The sequence below is a fragment of the Amblyomma americanum genome, chromosome 3, assembly GCF_052857255.1.
Source record: "Amblyomma americanum isolate KBUSLIRL-KWMA chromosome 3, ASM5285725v1, whole genome shotgun sequence".
Lineage (NCBI taxonomy): Eukaryota > Metazoa > Arthropoda > Arachnida > Ixodida > Ixodidae > Amblyomma > Amblyomma americanum.
Genome location: NC_135499.1, coordinates 25549974 through 25568779, shown reverse-complemented (window position 1 = coordinate 25568779; position 18806 = coordinate 25549974). Strand labels below are relative to the sequence as shown.

Here is an 18806-nt window from a genome sequence, read left to right as displayed (position 1 = left end):
TGTGACCGTACCTGCAAGCACTAAGCGTTGCCCTTGGCATCGCAAATGCCACAGTTGCCATTTGCACAGTATGTACTACCGTGAGCACTAAACTATGGAGCGTGACCGGATTTGAAGGTTAGCGCATTTGTTCTGGCTGAATGGACCAATAAGTTTTTCCTAGCGTAACGGTCACTTAGGCAACAACAGACTAATAAGTTTTTCCTCGCGTAACAGTCAGTCACTTAGGCAACAAGAGACTTGATGGTGCAGGATAGATGAGTGCTTTGGGTAGCTAAACTGTACCCGCTGACGCCGTGATCGCCAGTCGCGTGGTAAGTGCCACGAGCACTTAGTAGCAGCAGTGTGCAGCTGTGCACAAATTTACATGCGAGTGATGCGAAAGTATTGCAATTCTATTTGAATTCCATTCTAGTTCAATTCTAATTTGATTCCTATTTCACTTCTATCTAATTCGATTCTAATTCAATTCCTATTTCACTTCTATTCCATTTCAGTTCTAACTCTATTATATTCCTTTGTAGTTTGTGCAGTTGTAAGCGCTAGTAGTGACTATTACTGGTTACATTTCATATTTTCCTGCCTTGATGACCTCACACCGTTTCGACCAATTGCTAGTTTTGTAATGCCGCCACACTTTGGCAAATGCCAGGTTTTCATATCAATGAGCCACCTAATGCCTTCTCATTACTAAGTGCTAAGCATTGCAAAACCAAGACTGTACGGAAAAGAGCTAACACTAATGCTCTTTGATGTCCCATCTTGGCTTTGTGCTGTTTAGCAATTATGGACAACCAACTCACCCAACAAGCATCAGTTCCCATACATAAATCTCGTCAGCCGTAAAAAGATATGCTCGAATGCATTTCCCTTGCTTCTGCATATGGGTTTGTTCGTTTTCAGATTATACGAATATTTTCCACAACACTGTGGGATTTGTATCTTCTAGACTCTACTCTTTTTAATGCAAATGGCGGTGGCATTAAAAAAAAAAAAGATACTATTACTTTGCTCCTCAGGGGACAAAGTTTTGAAATCCTCTTTTATGGCAGCCTCGCAGAAATCGGTTAGAAGCTACTTGAAAAATGCCATGCAAAGGTATAGGAAGGAAATGCAGTAGAACCCCACTGTCATGTTCCCAGGCGCTGAATTTTTGTGGCTGCTACATTGTTGCACGCCATAGCTCCCACAGAAACCCATGCATTATAAACAGGGATGCCGAAACAGGGGGCACAGGAGGCCAGAGCCCCCCCAAGTATTCTCGTGAGGGGGCTCAGCCCCTCTCCACCTGAATTCCTTGTTTATATTTTTTTGCTGTAACCTAACTTATGACCTCCGTGTTCCCATGACGTCCCAGTAGGAAACTACACGTTGAAGACACCCCCAAGTCTCTGGAACAGGCATGAATTAGAATGCTAGCCCTCATTTTGGTTTTCATAGAACGGCAATTTTAACAACAAAAAGCACTCTGGCGCAGGTACCAATTCTCAGTAGCAGCAGAAGCAGGGAACTGGCTTCGCTTTTCCTTTGTTAAAAACTGGTGAATTCCATTAACGTATGCGAAGGGAAGTTTTTCGAGAGTCCCCATCACCGTCGTCTTTGTGAGTCGGATTTGTCATCGCTCAGCGTGGTGTACAAAAAGGGGGAGACCGGTCTTTGTCGTCGCGAAGTGGCTGGTGGGTTGTTGGGCTGTTCATTGTGCGGGCTAGGGGTACGGAGAGGTGAAGGAAGGAAGTTGGCGCGACGGTGCGGGGTCAGTCTAATTTGTTCAGCAGAAAATTATAAGAAAGTTTAGTATAAGCAGAATCCCTGTATGAGGTAGCCCACTCCTGCCGTCACGGAAGCAAAGCCCGTTTCCTTGCATTTACTGCCTAACCTCTGTTAGACATATATGTGTGCACTAAAAATTTATTTTGTAACTTTTTTCTTGTTAATGCTTCTATAATATGCACCATCTAGCGATAAAAGAAACACTGCATAAGGAAAACAATTTTTTTTTCACACAGTTAATTGTTCTCTCTTGAGCCAAACTTGGATTGTAATATCTGAAAAACCTAGGTACATAAACAAAAAAAAACAAGTAAAAAGAAACTTGTTTGAGGCCCCCCCCACTTAATACTTCCGGCGTCCCTGATTACAAATGTTGCTCGCGTGCATTTTGCTGTTACGGTAGTGTTGGCACATAATATACTGCGTATGTCACCTCGTGATGGTGCTTCACCCCATGCTGGCACTTTGACAGCCCATGTTTAGCGCGCGCAGCAGGGTGATGGTACGCTGGCTAATGCAGAACTCCTTACTCCATTGGTGCCTGACTGCCATAGCTATTCTAGTACAGTCGAGCCGACTTAGAACAGTTGCAGTTATAACGAACACTCGCTTATTACAAACGAGGGCGATGGTACCATCAGAATATGTGTTGGGGCAATGACATTGCATCTCAGATACAATGAACATGGCTGCACAACTCAATTACAGCAAATGAGGAAGTTCTGTAAACTCTGCCTTGCAGTCGCAAACCACTGCTTGTTGCAGGAGCGGAGGGTGCCGAACGTCTGCTGGCCTTCGTGTCACCCCCTCCTCACTTCCTTCCGAAATAACGCAACGACCAAAAACCCAAAAGCAAAAATTAATAAAAATAAGAAATACAGGCTGTATGGAAGGGTGACAAAACTTATTACCAGATGTGGTTGTCAAAAATGCATGCTTTGAAATGTGATGCCTACAGTTGTTGAAAAGTGCAGTAAGCTTCACGTTGGCAGCTTTCTCCGCATGAACATGAATGGGAGCGACTGGTGGTCGCAGTTTGTCATCGTGAAGATTCGCAAGATGCAATGGTTTGGAAGCGATGTTCTCGTATGCTACATGCACGACACAAAGATCTGACTGATGTGCGACTTTTTTTTTTTATTCTACGAGTGTGCCACTAGGCGTAAGTTTAGAGGTGTCACGGGGACGACAGGCGGCTTGTTTGCCAAGTGGCTTGTTTTGTTCTACCGTGACGTGGCAAAATAAAAAATAGGAGGGTCCTGCTGGAAAGGGCCGCCTCCGAATTCGCCCATGTTGGCCTCGCTGTAGGGGGTATGACTTGGTTGTCTTGGCAAGCCCATACCATGGGATTAAGGTTGGCTTTTTGGCTGCAAAATTGGCATTGAACTGAGGACTTTCAGTTAATAGTGTGTGGTCTGGCTGGGCTGTTGTAGGGTAGGGTTTGTAAGCGCCTGAGATGGCACTACTTTGATTTATCCAGTCCCTTGGCAGGTCCGGGGAATGTTTGTCTCACTAAGCGAATGTGTTGGAGTATTTTGGATATGTAGTGAAGGGTTGGGGCGGTTATGTGAGGGGAGTATTGAGGCTTCCCGGGAGAGGAATGCTCAAGCTATGGCATGTGCCCACTTGTTTCCCTATAACCCTTGTTTCAGTTTTCTGAGAAGTTTCTTGGTAACAGATATCTGGACACTGGTGAGGTAACCAGCATTAGTCTGTCTCGTGGACTTCTGCTTAAAACTTTAGTTCATCTTGTGCATACACGAGTTCCGGAGGGAGTTCTGAAAGCATATCATTACAGAGGTTAGCTCAGCAGCAGGTGTGACAGGCTGTAGACAGAAGGCACACCAAAACCAAGTCACCGAAGCACTAGCTGCAGCGTCCTTGTCGTATCAACTGCCCAGTGACAGAACAACGTCCTCTTCGCTTCGCGACTGTGTACTGTAACACTGACCCCCCCTCCGCCCCGCGGGAGAGGGCACAGTCCCTGGGCGGCCTAAGGTGGTGGGTTCCAGTGGTAGGGTTTAAGATGGGCAATGTGCACAAGCTGTATGAAGGGGGCCGCGTGAGGAGAGTTGGGGTCCAGGAGCATGAGTTCGTAGGTCACAGTGCTCAGTTGCCTCAAGACGCGGTAAAGACCCACGTAACAAGGCAGGAGCTTCTCACACAGGCCCACATGGCGTGCAAGGCGCCAGAGAAGTACGAGGGAACCAGCAGGGCAGTGGGTGCCACGGTGATGAAGGTCGTAACGACGTTTTTTAGTGGTCCGAGAATCGTCGAGACGTTCCCGAGTGGTTTGGCTGGCGACGTCAGCATGGGCAATGGCGTCACAAACGTAACTGCTGGTAGAAGCGTCATGAGGCAGTAAGCTCTCAAAGGGTAGCAACGGGTTGCGACCAAAGAGCAGGTAGAAGGGGGAGTATTCGGTGGTATCATGGCGTGAGGAATTGTAGGCGAACGTCACGAAAGGTAAACTGACGTCCCAGTCACGATGGTGGTCTGAGACATACAGCTTGCCCGTCAGGGTGTGGTTAAGGTGCTCAGTAAGGCCATTTGTTTGGGGATGGTAGGTTGTTGTAAATAAGTGATGGGTGGAGCATGAGTGCAGAAGGTCATGAACCACTTTAGAAAGAAAGCAGGGACCTCGATCCGTAAGCAGTTGACGAGGAGCGCCACGATGCAGAACGAAGTCATAGAGAAGAAAATCGGCGACATCGAAGGCAGAGCTGATCGGGATAGTGCACGTTAAAGTGTACTGGGTAGTGTAGTTGGTCGCCACTTATTAATCCACTTCTTGGCGGAAGTTGATGTGGGAAAACGCCCAAGCAGATCATGACCAACATGGTAAAATGGGTCAATCAGTATGTCGATGGGCTGAAGCTGGCCACTAGGCAGGAGCAGGGCGTTTTCTGGCGCTGACGTTGATCACAGGCAGCAACGTAGCCATGGACAGAGCACTAAAGGCCAGGACAGAAGAAGTGCCTGTGCACGATATTGTACATGCGTGACACTTCGAGGTACCCTGCTATAGGAGCGTCATGAAGTTGGGCAAGTACAGTGGAGCGGAGATGGGTCGGGACAAGAGGTTGGCATCATCAGGGTGCATATTGCGGTGGTACAGAGCACTGACAGGCTCGGAGCAGGATCAGAAGGGTCACTGCAGAGGCAGTGGATTATGGGGAGCAGAGATGGATCATGGCGCTGCTCATTGCTGATGTGGAGAAACTCCAATACGGACAAAACACAATCGTTGGTATCACGTTTGATGGAATCAGGAGGATCGACAGGATGGCAGGACTAACAGTCAGCATCTTGATGCAGCAGGCCGGACTTGTAAATGTGTATTCCTGCAAGTGCAAGGCCCAGCGACCCAGACGGCCTGTAGGATCTTTGAGAGAGGACAGCCACCACAAGGCGTGGTGGTCTGTAACTACGCCGAAGGGTCTCCCCGACAAATAAGAGCGGAATTTGGTTAACGTCCAAACAAGTGCAAGGCACTCCTGCTCAGTAATGGAATAGTTACATTCGGAGGGAGATAGCAGGAGGCTGGCGTAGGCAGTCACACGATAGTGCATGTGCTGACGCTATGCAAGGATGGCGGCAATACCGTGGGCACTGGCATCTGTGCTAAGTTCTGTAGGATAAACGCACATCCTTCAGGAGGGTGGTAAGGGGACGGGCTGTGTCGGCGAAGTTCGGGATAACCTGGCGGAAATATGACCAGAGCCCAAGAAAACTGCGCACATCGCTTGAGGAACAGAGGGTGGGATACCGAACAGCATTGAACTTTGTCAGGGTCGGGCTTGACACTAGAAGCATCAGCCAAGTGGCCGAGCATCTTAATTCGGCACTGGCCAAAGCTCCCCTTCTTGGAGTTCAGTTAGAGAGCGGAGCGGCAGAAGACGGCAAGAATAGTAGAAAGACGGTGTAGGTGGCTTTCAAACGTGGGGGAGGAAACGACGTCATCTGGGTAGCACAAGCACGTCATTGATTTGTAACCACGCAGGAACAAGTCGATCATGCGCTCGAAAGTGGCAGGACCATTGCAGAGGCCGAAAGGCATGACTGAATTGGTACAGGCCATCGGGGATAACAAAGGCAGTCTTCCCATGATCCCGTTCATCAACAGCAATTTGCCAGTAGCCAAAACAAAGTTAATAGAAGAAAAATAGCTGGCACCAAGTAGGCAGTTGAGGGCGTCATCGATTCTTGGAAAAGGATAGCCGTCTTTCTTTGTTGTCTAATTAAGATGACGATAGTAGACACAGACGCGCTAACTGCCATCTTTCTTTTTGACCAGCACCATTGGGGACGCCCAAGGACTGCTAGAAGGCTCGGTAATGTTGTTCGCCAGCATCTTGTCCACCTCTGTCTGGATAACATGGTGCTCAGGAAGGAGAACGCGATAGGGCCTTCTGTGTATGGGGCTGGCATTGCCCGTATTTATGCGATGGGTCACGACAGTAGTTTGACCAAGAGGATGATTCCCAAAATCGAAGACGGCACTGTAGGAAACTAAAAGGGTGGAGGGCGCGCTGGTGTAGTCAGGTGGCAAATCCGCCGCGATCATTGCAGAAGTAAGGTCCGGACATGAAGCGGCCGAGTAGGGGTTGTGGAGACCAGACTGAGGCCCAGCTGTGAGAGCAGAAACTACGCATTCGGCCAAAGGAAACAGTTCAGCGAGTGCAATGTCACAAGGCAAAACTTTGGTCATCATCATCATCATCAGCGGCGGCGGCAAACTACGCATTCGGCCAAAGGAAACAGTTCAGCGAGTGCAATGCCACAAGGTAAATCTTTGGTCATCATCATCAGCAGCAGCAGCAGCAGCATGCGGAAAGACGAAAAGACGAAAGAAATCCAATCAACCGGATATCAACGATAGCATGCACGAATGCGCAAGGAAAATTAGTTAATGGGGCATCACTTCGATGCCAGAGAATCGCCCAGGCTGAGGAAGCGGCGATCGCTTTGGCGATGGTTTCCAGGAAGATCGCTTGTGTTTTTACGGACTCCCAGACTGCATGCTCTAACTATACAAGAGGAAGGATTGGAAAACGCGCGAACAGAATACTTAGAACTCAAGAAAATACAGAGTTTAAATCCACAGTCATATGGACATCAGGACACTCTGGGGATGTTGAAAGCGAAGGTACTCGCGCCGCTGCCCACGCGCTGTTCCTCCGGGTCCCCCAACATCCGCAGGAACATAATTTTTATGAACCACTATTAAGCTACAGGGATTTACTCCAACATTCCAGATTAACGAGAAAAGTGTGCGCCGAACCACACAAAAATCTAAACAGGGAGCTGTTCTATTCTAAGCAGCAGACAGACACTTCTGTGGCAGGAACGCAAAAAGCCCTTTACTCGAGGCAGCAGCAGAGTTCTATAGATAACGCTGCATGCTGGCCAGGCACACGTCAACGATGGTACAATCTTATCAGACCGACTGGCCGATACAGAACATTCATACCTCCTTTAAACCTCCTCCTTTTGTAGCTAGGTTTTTCGCATATTACAATCCAAGTTTGGCTCGAGAGAGAACAATTAACTACGTGAAAAAAAAATTGTTTTCCTTATGCAGTGTTTCTTTTGATCGCTAGATGGTGCATATTATACAAGCATTAACAAGAAAAAAATTACAAAATGAATTTTCAGTGCGCACATATTTATTGACATTGACAAATTTACATGTTTAGACATTCGTGCATGAACAAAACCATAACATAAAACAACAGTTTTAATACCAGAATACAAGCAAACGCGCTACAGTACATGTATACAGTTACCAATAATGCACGCAAGCAGCAGACATTTCGGACAGGTGCTTAGGCGGGACCAAAGGTTGCTCCTCGCTCCGCTGTTCTACTCACAAGCACCCTGATGACGTTGTCTATACTTAGGAGCGCCGTTCTTTCTTTATGTATATGCAAAATCAAAAGATGCGATAACCTCTTTTGAGTCGTTCGGTTGCCCAAATACGTTTTGATTCTGCGCACAGCATTAAAAGAGCGTTCCCCAGAAGCGACAGCCGCTGGTATGGAAAACAGAAGCTGAACATACCTCACGACCTGATCCATCAACTTGCGAATGTTTTGCAATTCCCTTTGTAGGATCTCCAAAATGCTCAGAGTTGTGGTAGAATCAGCACCGTTTAGAAGAGTTGATAATAGCATAAACTGTGCCGAGAGTCTACACAAGTCAAAATCAACTGCATGCACTCCCAAAGCCGCCTCTAGTTTATCTGCTGTATACCGACTACCTCCAGCTGCGCTGGTTAAGGTGTCTTCTAGTTTTACGAGGTGTTCCATGCTCAGCTGCTCAAAACACTGTTTTGTTTCACTTATGATTCGGTCGGCAGTAGCGAAATACTCCTTGCGCAGCACGGCCTTAACGTCAAGTGTAACTGGCTGGACAGGTCTTTCTGTCATCTTATACCTCGCAGGAGGTGTTGTCGGCCTGGACATACGAGGTTCCTTCAGGCGTAGGCACGCTGCTGTTGCGCTCGTGTCCTGCCACAGCTTCTGAAACACTGTTTAAGAGCGCAACTGGGAGATTGCCTTGCAGAGAGCCTCTGCTGCCTTTTTTGCACCTGCGGCGCAATATGTCGAACTCTGGAAAGCTCTTGCTAATTCTTCACAAGGCCCAAAGAAGGCTATGGAAATGCGGATACATAACAAGGTTTCATATTTCTGCAAAAGCCGATCGTAACCTCTAAAAATAGCCTTGCTGCTTTTGGTCACTGGACCTGGTGTCTGCAAGAGCTCCTTGAGTGTCTCTTGAACTCATGCGTAATTCTCAGCGAATCTTTGCATCGACTTGACTCTAATGGTCCATCGCGTCGGGCAAAGCGGCACTAAGTTATTTGGCCTTGATCCACTCTCCACAGCTGACTCGCGTCGTGTAGGAAGTACCATGTTAGCATGAACACTTTTGCACTTCTTGGAGTCGAGGACTGCGTTGGAAACGTCCTTAACAGGGGTAAGAGCGTCTCCAATTATGTCACAACTCCTGCTAGCCTCTTGCAGTACCAGATCTAAACAGTGATTACTGCAATGGACATTCAATGACCGTGGCTCACAATCACTAAGTCTTTTTTGCACATCCAAAAACCGAGGATATATTCGCTGCCTCATCAAAGCAGTGGCCTCGTACCCAGTGAAAGTCTAGGCCGAGGCGCAAAATCATGTCCTTGATGGCCGAGTATAGGGTCTCAGATCTACTGTCAGGCGCGTTATACAGGCCGAGATACTCTTCCCGAACTTCGAGATTCTCGCTCTGCACCCACCGCACGCAAAAGGTGAACTGCTCGTCACCATTTACATCGGTTGTTCCATCAGCAATGATACGAAAAAATGGACTAGACTTCACGTGCTCTAAAATTTCTCGTTACACACTATGAGCCATAATCTCTATAAGCTCATTCTGCATGTCACCGCTCACCCATCTATTTCTCTTACTCATCCACGTTTTAAGGAACGGGACATCCTCCGACCTCTCATCGAGCAAATCGAGCGAATTTCCGTCACATTTACCTCGTCCTCGAAGAGCTTGACCTGTGCGGCAGAGGTAGAGCATAGAGCTAACTATGACACGAAGTGCTGCCCTGGCCTCCTCCCGCTATTTGTTGTATTACTGTGAAAGGAGACGCAAAACAGGAATGCCTGCCTGGCATGACAAGTTTTGGCTCACGGAGGCCAAGTGAAATTTGCTCTTTTCATGTGACTGGAACTTCTCGATACCTTTTTTCCAATTGTTAAAACCAACCTTAACAAAAGCTGGTTCCATACTTCCAGCACTGTCCCCTCTTTCATCGAAATGTCGACGGCACTCGTGACACAAGACTACGTCGCTCTTGCTCTCATAAAAAAGCCAATCACGTTGGCACGATCTACCGCCTCGGTTTCTGGGAAACCTGTAGGCTTCGGCTGGAAGTGACCGACATTCGTACAGCGCTGACTCGTCCTCCCTTGATCTGTTTCTTGAATTCGTGAAGGCAAGCGAATGCACATTGCTTGTTTCATCAAAGTTGGCTCCTCCTGTTGTTCGACGTGAAGGCCCTGGTGTTGGAGCTTCTACAAATGAAATCAAAGACGTATGGTCACATTTTCCTTTTCACATCGGGCTCCTTCTCCAATTTTCAGTGAATGGTTTTTAAAACCTGCGAAATCAAATTTCCTCAACATTTTCCCGAATCAATGTATAACAAGGTATTATCATTAGCATAGCAGATAGGCGACTTTTCTTTTGGTTGGAAATACTGAAAATACTTATCCGCGAAGCAGTCTGTGGATGGCAGGGACAGCTCGGAATGATGGGTAGAGTCATCGCCAATTGGTTGAACATCGACGAGGTTCGTGCTGTCGGGACAGGCTGGGAGTCTGCTTCAGCTGCGGGAGGTGGTTGGTTCGAAACCCACCACCGGACACCCACCGGCTCCGCAAACCCCGCTGCCCCTTTAGGGGCATACAACTCAGCCTGCAAAGGTGGTTCGTGTTTCACTCCCAAGTGAAGAGTTCGACTCAAGGCTCGTACGCTCAACCAGCGTCAAGTTCTACACTAAGGTCCTTTGTCAGAAGCGATTCAGAGTATCACTGCGGCCATGGGCTAGTCCGGTTTTTCGTCTGTTCGACTTTGTGAGAAAAAAACAATCTGATTTCTGCAGAAGAAGCGCCATCAGTTAGCGACCTGTAAAAGCGAAGAAGCAAAAAGTGTGGGTTAACGGATGCATTGACACAAATGAAAGTCGGGATGAAGTACTAAGAACTGTAAGATATACCTCGAGATTCTTCTCTTCTTAGGTATGTACGCTTTGGTCCGGGTATGAAGAAACTGTTTGTCTTTTTTTTGGGAGCCAGACATTACGTGTAAGGCTGGAATTAATGCACTAGCGAGTACAAGTGACACGGAAACACCGCTTCAATGCACCGTGCATTCAATGTATTCACAAACACAGTCAGAGATCAAAAGTGAACTTCTCTCCAAAGAGAGGATATAAGGTAAGATCATAATGGATGATGCAGATGCAGGATGCAAAAGGAGCATCCCAAAAGGAGCATGATTCACTGCACATCGCCGTCCAGTTTTATACTGTTCTCCGTCCCTAGATTCCCCAGTTTGAGGACGTCTCCACCAGGGTGGGAGTGGCCTAAAACTTGCATTCTCGTGCACAAACTCGCACGCACCAACTGACACCTCCGTACACATGGACACGCCCCTGCCATAAGTTGAGCACGAGGGAGAGGGGGATGCGGTTGGGACACCGCCGGGCTGCTAGCTGACGTCAGCTGGGCCGCCAACTCTCCCACGGTCGACGAACCTTATTCTTCCTTCGAAGAAGCTGGCGCGCTAAGCCGGAGCACCCCGTCGGGAGATAGCAAGGCCGACGACTGCTGTGGACGAGCGGCACCGAAGACGTCTGAAAGAGTTGTTTTCCACGCCTGAGTTCTTGCTCATTCGGATCCCGGGATGCCATAATTGGTTTTGCCATTAGCGAGCGCGGGGAAGGTATGAAGACGGCCGCGGCGTCTGGCCTCCTGAAAGGGGATTTTCGCAGAATCTTGCTCCCCATTTTGGTCCCACGCCACGACTGGGCGAAGCGTGGTAATGGCACCATGCTGACACATGGGTCCACCCAGTGCAGCAGCACTCTGTGCTGCCCGGGAGCGATCGTCATCAAGTTGCTAATGATGAGACCCGCTGGCGCCGATCTTAAAGGGACACTGAGGAGAAATTGAAGTTCGCTTGTATCGATAGAATACCAGCTCCTGATCACAAAAACGCCGCTCTTACTGAAAACAAAGCTCTTGTAAGGTAGAAAATAGCAAGAACCAAAGTACAGGTATCGCCACCACAGGCCAATCTTGCATGTACAAGCGTGGTGGCGCCATAGGACAAGAGACTCCACCTTGGAGGAATTTTTCTTCTTACATGGGGCCGCGAATCTCTGAGGCTGACAGAGAAAGGTTCAGCGGTTCAATATTGAAGTAAGTTTTGTTTTAAAACCGATAGTGCACTTTTATCACACAAGGAAGGCAGACAAAAGACAACATGAATGTTGGATGCAAAGAAAACCGATCCTTGGCGGCGCCACAGGCGGCCAGGAAAGTTTCGATTTGTTATGGCGCTTCGCGTCTATGAGCTTTGCTTGCCCCGTGGTTTTGATTTTGACGCGCCTCGATATACAAGCGCCGAACAACAGAGGAACTCCAAGTGCCACTTCAAGTGCTAGTTGACCTTTGAAAGAGCCAGTTAAGGCTGGTCAGATGATCGCCACGGTTGATGAAAAACTATGATGGCACGATGGTCGGTGATCGTACAAGGCAGTTCGCAGTATAAAGAGCACTTGTGCCTTCGCATGCTCACCCGGTGAAACGTTCCCTGCTGTGCCAGTCAATTTCAAACTACTTAACGGAAATCGTTTATTAGGGACGGGAGACAAGGTACAAAGCAGTTAAGAAAAATTGCTGATGGCCTAGCTCTGTTATACCAGGATATACGTAGGGAAAGCACGGAGATTTCTGCATCAGAAGAGTGCATTCAGTAGATACGCCTTTATTGATGGTTATACTATGAGCCGTCGTGGCGGAGTGGTAGCGTCTCCGCCTCAAACGCCAAAAGCCCTGGCTCAATTCTGAGCCTCGGTACAAGATTTTTTTTTCTTCTATTCAGTGAGTGGGCGGGAGGTTTCAGTGGCTCCCATAGATGCCGCCACCGAATACGTTGGTTAGCGGTTAAGCGCAGGCTCTGTTAAGGCGCGTTTATGCTGCGGCGAGGCGCGCGAGCGCGCGCCCTGCACGGCGAAGTCACGTCGTCCAAAGCGAGACCCTCTATACTCCAACTGCGCTTGATCGCCGACGCGTTCAGCGGCTTCGGCGCATTCTGACCGCACTAGCGGAGACTTGGAGCATGTCTCTATTTCGAGCCGAGTGCGCCAGCTGCCACTGGCGTGGACAGACTGATTCGGCTCCACGGCGAGGTACGTGTTGTGACGTAATTCAATAGCTTCGGCAGTTGGGTGGCGCTGTTCTTTTCGAGCTCTCGGCTAATTTAATCCATTCATAGCACACATATGAAGGTACATGCAAGTGGGCGAGAGAGCCCGATTCAGTAGACCTGTTGGATCTAGTGGAAGCCGTTGAAACGTCGTGCGTCAGCTTTTGTTTCAAGCTGCCAACGTTAAACGCGACTGCCTTTGAGCACCCATCCATTTTTTGTGGCAAAAAAAATAAATAACTTGGCCCTTTCAACCATGGGAGACCTCAACGCCGCCTGCTGCACTGTGCAACTGCGCCGTTCAAGGAATCACAATCCGTTAACCCCAAAGCCCCGGCCAGCCTCCGATGGGCGCACAAGGTCGGCGGTTGTGCCGACCTTGTCCTGGCCCCTTGCGACTCCCCGCACTGGGGTTATGATATTTAGTTTGCAACGGCTGCTCACGGCGGAAGGGGGAAACGACCCGCCGGCGCCTAACCTAACTGTGCTCCCTCAAAAGCATCGCATGCTCTGTGGGGCTGAGGTCGCTGAAATGCAGGCCGGAGTTTTTGTGAGAACTACGTCGTCAGGTTCGGGAATGGGATGCATCGTAACGCTGGAAAGACGCCGGTGCAAACGTAAATGAAGCGACGGTAGCGACCCCCGATAGATGCCTTCAACGTACGGCGGCGGTAGCCTTCATTTCGGCAGCTGCTAGACCACACCACTAGCCGCCAGAAATCAAGGAGTCTGCGTTTACGTCACGTTTCACGTCACTCGGTCGTATGATGTCATAAGAGTTCTCCGTGACGTCATAAGAGTTCTCGTGTTTGAATTAGAGCGGCGGGAAAAACTTTTTCAACTTCGAATCCAAATTTCTTTGAAATAAATGCATCTTTCGCTTCCGGACATGCGGCAACAAAACCATGAAATGCGAACTATGAGATTTCGCTAACGAAAAAAATTTGATAGAGTTCTCCTCAGTGTTCCTTTAACAACGTGCATCCGTCTGGCCTGACTCGAGATGGTGATGCAAAGGCGCTCACTACTTGCCGTGTTTACGACTTAAAAACAAAAAAATCTTTTGTGCTTCTGTATTTGAATCAAGTCTTTATTTGCTTCTTTTGTGCATTTTTATTTATGCACCTCTGGAAATGGTGGCGATCAACAATGCTGACCTAGCTGACGCACGTAACTACGGCCCGGAGGGAACAGCATTTTGGGTATAATACCCTGGGAACAGCGCGAGCCTCCGAAACGTACAAATTTTATATGCCAATCTTGGAGGCATGAAAAGGACAGCCATAAACTCAAAAGTTTGTTGGTCATTATGCCGGTTGTTGGCTCATATTATTAAAGCGCCTACATAGCTATCCCGCGAAGCCCAGCGTTTGTTTCAGTAGTATTTTAACTGTATGGTTTCAGTTGGTTGAACTGCTCAGGACTCCGCGAAACATGGGGGAAAAAAACGGCATTTGAGCGTGACTAATCAGTCAAAATTATATCATAAAAGCACTCACAAATTGTTGGGAAACTAATCGAGCACACACAAAAAGCTCTTTTTTTATATAAGGAGTGATGTTAGGCCATGTAACAAAACGAATGCGAAAGGACCCGTAGTTTCGGTTAGAGTCGCATCAAGCCAAATCAGTCTCCTTCACTGGCTTATGCTAGGCACTATACCGTATTTACTCGAATGCAACGTGAGTTTTTTTACCGAAAGTAGAAAGGAAATGTCACCCCCCGCGTTACAGTCAAATACTAGGTTTAAAAACGCTATGAAGAGCACCAAACTCACACTATTAAAATCATTTCATGTGTCAAACGTGTGCGTTGATCGTACTGGTCATTCGAAATCACGCACTCCAACTCGCCGGTCAACCAGTACGCGAACCACAGGTCACAACTACTAGGACAAAGCGGCAACCTAATCGCAAACACAAAAAAAAAAGACGCCAGTGAGAACAAGCCAACAAGAGTCGACGCCAGCTAGAGTCACTGGCGCGATGAGAGGGCGCCACCTCTTGGCGAATGCTCGCAACCTGTAGCGAGGTTGTGTGGCCTCCGTGACCGCAAAATGAAACAGCCATCTCGGAGGCACTGAGCGCTCGCAATCGCCGCCAAGACGCCAGCAAAGGAGCGAGAAATCCCACCGCCATCTGTCTGTTAATCCTTGCAACTGATGCAAAAACGTCACCACGTGACTAACAGGCAGCAGGGCATGGAGCAGCGTGCTTTGTTCGCTCTTTCTCGTGTTTGGTGCCAGTGCGTATAGTTGTACGTTTTGTGCTTCGAGTCTTAGGCCTATCCCTATCAAACGGTCGAGTTGTCTTCAAGCGGAATGATGTGCTCACGTGCTCATTATACAGCTGGCTTCAAGCGCAACGCTATTCTGCTTGCTGAGAAAGTGGGAAATTCAGCGGCTGCAAGACGTCTGGACGTCAACGAATCGACGATCAGGGGATGGAGGAAACATCGCGAGGAATTGTTTAACTGCAACAGCCTGTGAAAAGGCTTTCGGGGGCCCAAGAAAGGCCACTTCCCGGAGTTGGAGCGTCGCTTTGCAGAGTTCATTAGCGAGCAACGTTCCCGACTACTTGGAGTAAGCATTGAAATGCTTCAGTGCAAAGCACAGGAGCTTGCGCGGGACACGAGTTTGACCCAAAACCAGTTTAAGGCATCACGAGGCTGGGTGCAGAAGTTTATGCGAAGGGCCGGGTTCTCCCTTCGACGCACAACTTCTGTTGCCAGAAGCTGCCCGGGGACTTTGAATCAAAACTTCCAGCGCTACATCATCGATCTTCATCGCTCTACCAACATGTCACTTGGACATATCGGCAATGCTGACCATACCCCCGTGTATCTGGACATGCCTATGTCCAGAACAGTGCACAAGTCTGGTGAGCATGAAGTTCGCCTTAGAAGCACAAGCAACAAAAAAAATTGGATTACCATTATGCTGGCATGTTTGGCTGACGGCCGCAAGCTCCCTCCATTCATCATTTTTTGCCGGAAGACGATTCCGAAGGAAACTTTCCCGAAAGACATCGTGCACTGTCACGAAAAAGGTTTGATGGACTCGAATCTTGTCATAGGTTGGATTCAAAGCGTGTGGGGCCGAAGGCCAGGCGCATTGCTGCGTCCGGAAGCAATATTGGTTCTGGACTCTTTCCAAGGTCACCTGACACCCGGTGTCAAACAAAAGCTACAGCGTGACCGAACGCATCTCGTTGTTATACCGAGTGGCATGACCTCCATTCTCCAGCCTCTGGACGTTTGCATGAACAAGCCCTTCAAGGATCGCTTGCGACAATTATACAGGGAGTGGATTGAAAGCGGATCAACAACAACACCTGCAGGTAGGCTGGAATGCTCAAGCGTGTCTTCCATTGCCCACTGGGTTTCAACAGCCTGGTACGGGCTGCCTCATGATTTGGGCTACCGCGCATTTAAGAAATGCTCAATTTCAAATGCTCTAGACGGAAGCGAGGACGACCTGCTGTGGGAGGCAGCTAGCGACAAAGAAGAGTCAAGCTGTGATGATGACAGTGACGGCGACAACTGCCGTGAGGATGAGGGTGTATAGGAATGCCTGTTTGGCTTGTATTTCAATAAAGTTGTCTTTGACCCTCAGAACTGTGCGATGTCGGTTCCTCGCATCACATTCGGGTTCTTTCAGTTTTTCTGTCTCACGCCCGAAGTCTACCCTCGCATTACAATCTTAGTTTTTTTTTTCCCCTTTTCACACCCGAAAAGTCGACCCTCGCGTTGCAATCGTGGTCGCGTTACATTCGAGTAAATACGGTACTTCCACTACATCCACTTATGATCTTTTCCGTGGATGGAAAAACGTGATTTTTCCACCAGCACAATGGCTCTAGTTCATTTTACCAGCACGAACTGCTGCAGCCGTTGTGATGGGCACTTCCGTGGGTGTCAGTGCATCATCATGATTCGTGCGAATGCAGTGCAGAGAAATACGTTTACCTTTGCGTTCACCACGAAACCTCGGGCACGTTTTGGTTGTTCGGCGTGCATCATTAATCCTTCGCACAGCGGCGGTAGAGGCGTTGTTGGTGAGGCAGCAGTGATGGTAGTGCTAACCGTTGTGTGTTCGATCATGATGGTAAAAATAGAAATGTCTTTACAAACGCGAAAAAATGCAGGGAGGAAGCGGTACCGGCCCACTCTGTCTCTTGCTTTGCAGCGGACGGCGTGGATTTCGGCGAGCTGGCTTTGTGAACCATCACTTGGTCACAGTGTCACAGCTGCTGATTGCGGTTGCCGGATTTGATACGCAGACGAGCCAGCACAACGTGGGCACCGATGCAGTGCTGCATGTTAACTGAAAAAAATTATCGCTGTGGCATATGGTAGTGTGTGCATTGAGGATACCTGATTATGGTGTATGAGATAACCTCACATCTTCATGTCCCTACTCGGTGGTTTCGCTAGCTATGGCGTTAGGCTGCTGAACCCAAGGATGTTGGATCGAGTCCCGGCCATGGTGGCCACATCTCGATGGAGAGCAAATGCAAAAACACTCATGGGCTGTGCGTTTTATGCGCACATTGTACCCATTTGGCCAAGATTAATACGGAGTCCTTCGCTATGACGTCTCTTATAGCCCGTGCGCAGCTTTGAGTCACAATACATGCCTTTCTAATTTAAATAAACTATATACATGGATGTGTGCGAAAGTTCCCAGCTGGTTTATGGAACAACTCCCAGTTGATCCCAGCTGTAACCAAACGGAAACCAGTTTGAGCAGTCAAGACTTTGCCCTTGGAATTCGACTAGTCACATTTTAAATGTGAACTGTGCTTTTGTTTCACTCTGGAAATTTATTGTATGGCAAATAAGGTTTCATATACATACGTCAACTTAGGGCCTGTGTACAGCTGTGGTCCAAGGAGAGGGCTGAGTCGGGCTGGTTGGATCATGCTGAACGGTACGACGAAACAACGCTGACGGATGGGACAGAAGAGGAGACAGACACACTTACTGGTGCCTGTTTCCTCTTCCATCCCGTCCGTCAGCGCTGTTTCGTCGTACCGTTCAGCTGTGGTTAATAGCCATCTGACTATATGGTTTACTTCTAAGCCTTGAATTGAAACTTTAACATCTCCAAAGACCAAAATAAATGGTGAGGGCAAGGGTCTTCTTCACATCGCTCAGATTGCTTCAATTCCCCCACCACACGGCTCAAACACGAACCATTTCATGTGAACTGTCAAGGATTTTTAAACGGGATATCTGAGCTCAATATTTCCAGTTGTGGATAAACACACCTTATGTTATTTGCACGCACTGCAAAACAATGTTGCTGAAATATGAATTGTATTTTGACAAAGAATATATTTGGCTGAAAATAAGACTGAGCCATCGCAATAAAGAAATCAAGCAGCATGGGTTCTCTGTTCGATACTAGTCGACCGCTGTGGTTAATGATGACCTGGAGTGCTGTCAATGCTTGCATTTAACCTGTATCTCTAACGAATTTTCGATTTCAAAAGGAGCAAGATTAAGCGGGCATACTCAACTATAATAATAATGTAAGCGCAGATAGAGCGGTATATAACCGAATAAGCCCCCAAAAAGGCTGGAACTGTCCACGAAGGTTGACAAATGGCGCCGGCCTTCCTTGATTGCGGTACAAGCTTCCGCCAAGCTCCCTAAAGGTCGACTCCCCAGGCCCTTCCCAAGCCCTTCTTTATATATAGCCACTGGAATGGACCACTTTTCCAGTAACGTCCTGCGCATGCGCAAAGCCTCTTCGTCTGCCAATTTTGACGACTGAATTTTTGAACATGAGAGGAACGCTGAACATGCTTTTCCACGACGTCCCCTCGATGCGACAAACTACTGCACACTAATGGGCCATCTGGAAAAATCTGGAAGTCAGCTTTCCGCAAGGCTTGTCTTCCAACCAAAAGTTCTCGTTCCAAGACGACACTCTCGCATTATTTGTGCAGTCGGCTTCCCCCTTCTGAGTAACTTCTGGAATATCGCCATTTGACTTCAAGATGGCCCCGAGAGAGGGGGACCACTGTCAACCTCCT

The 18806-nt window shown here is 48.3% G+C and overlaps 1 protein-coding gene across 5 annotated transcripts in view; it reads left to right on the top strand.

Annotated features, from left to right (window-relative positions):
• LOC144124487 (tRNA (uracil-5-)-methyltransferase homolog B-like) overlaps window positions 1-18806 on the top strand; it is a 221962-nt gene that overhangs the window by 30691 nt on the left and 172465 nt on the right. The gene's annotated exons all lie outside the window — the stretch shown is intronic.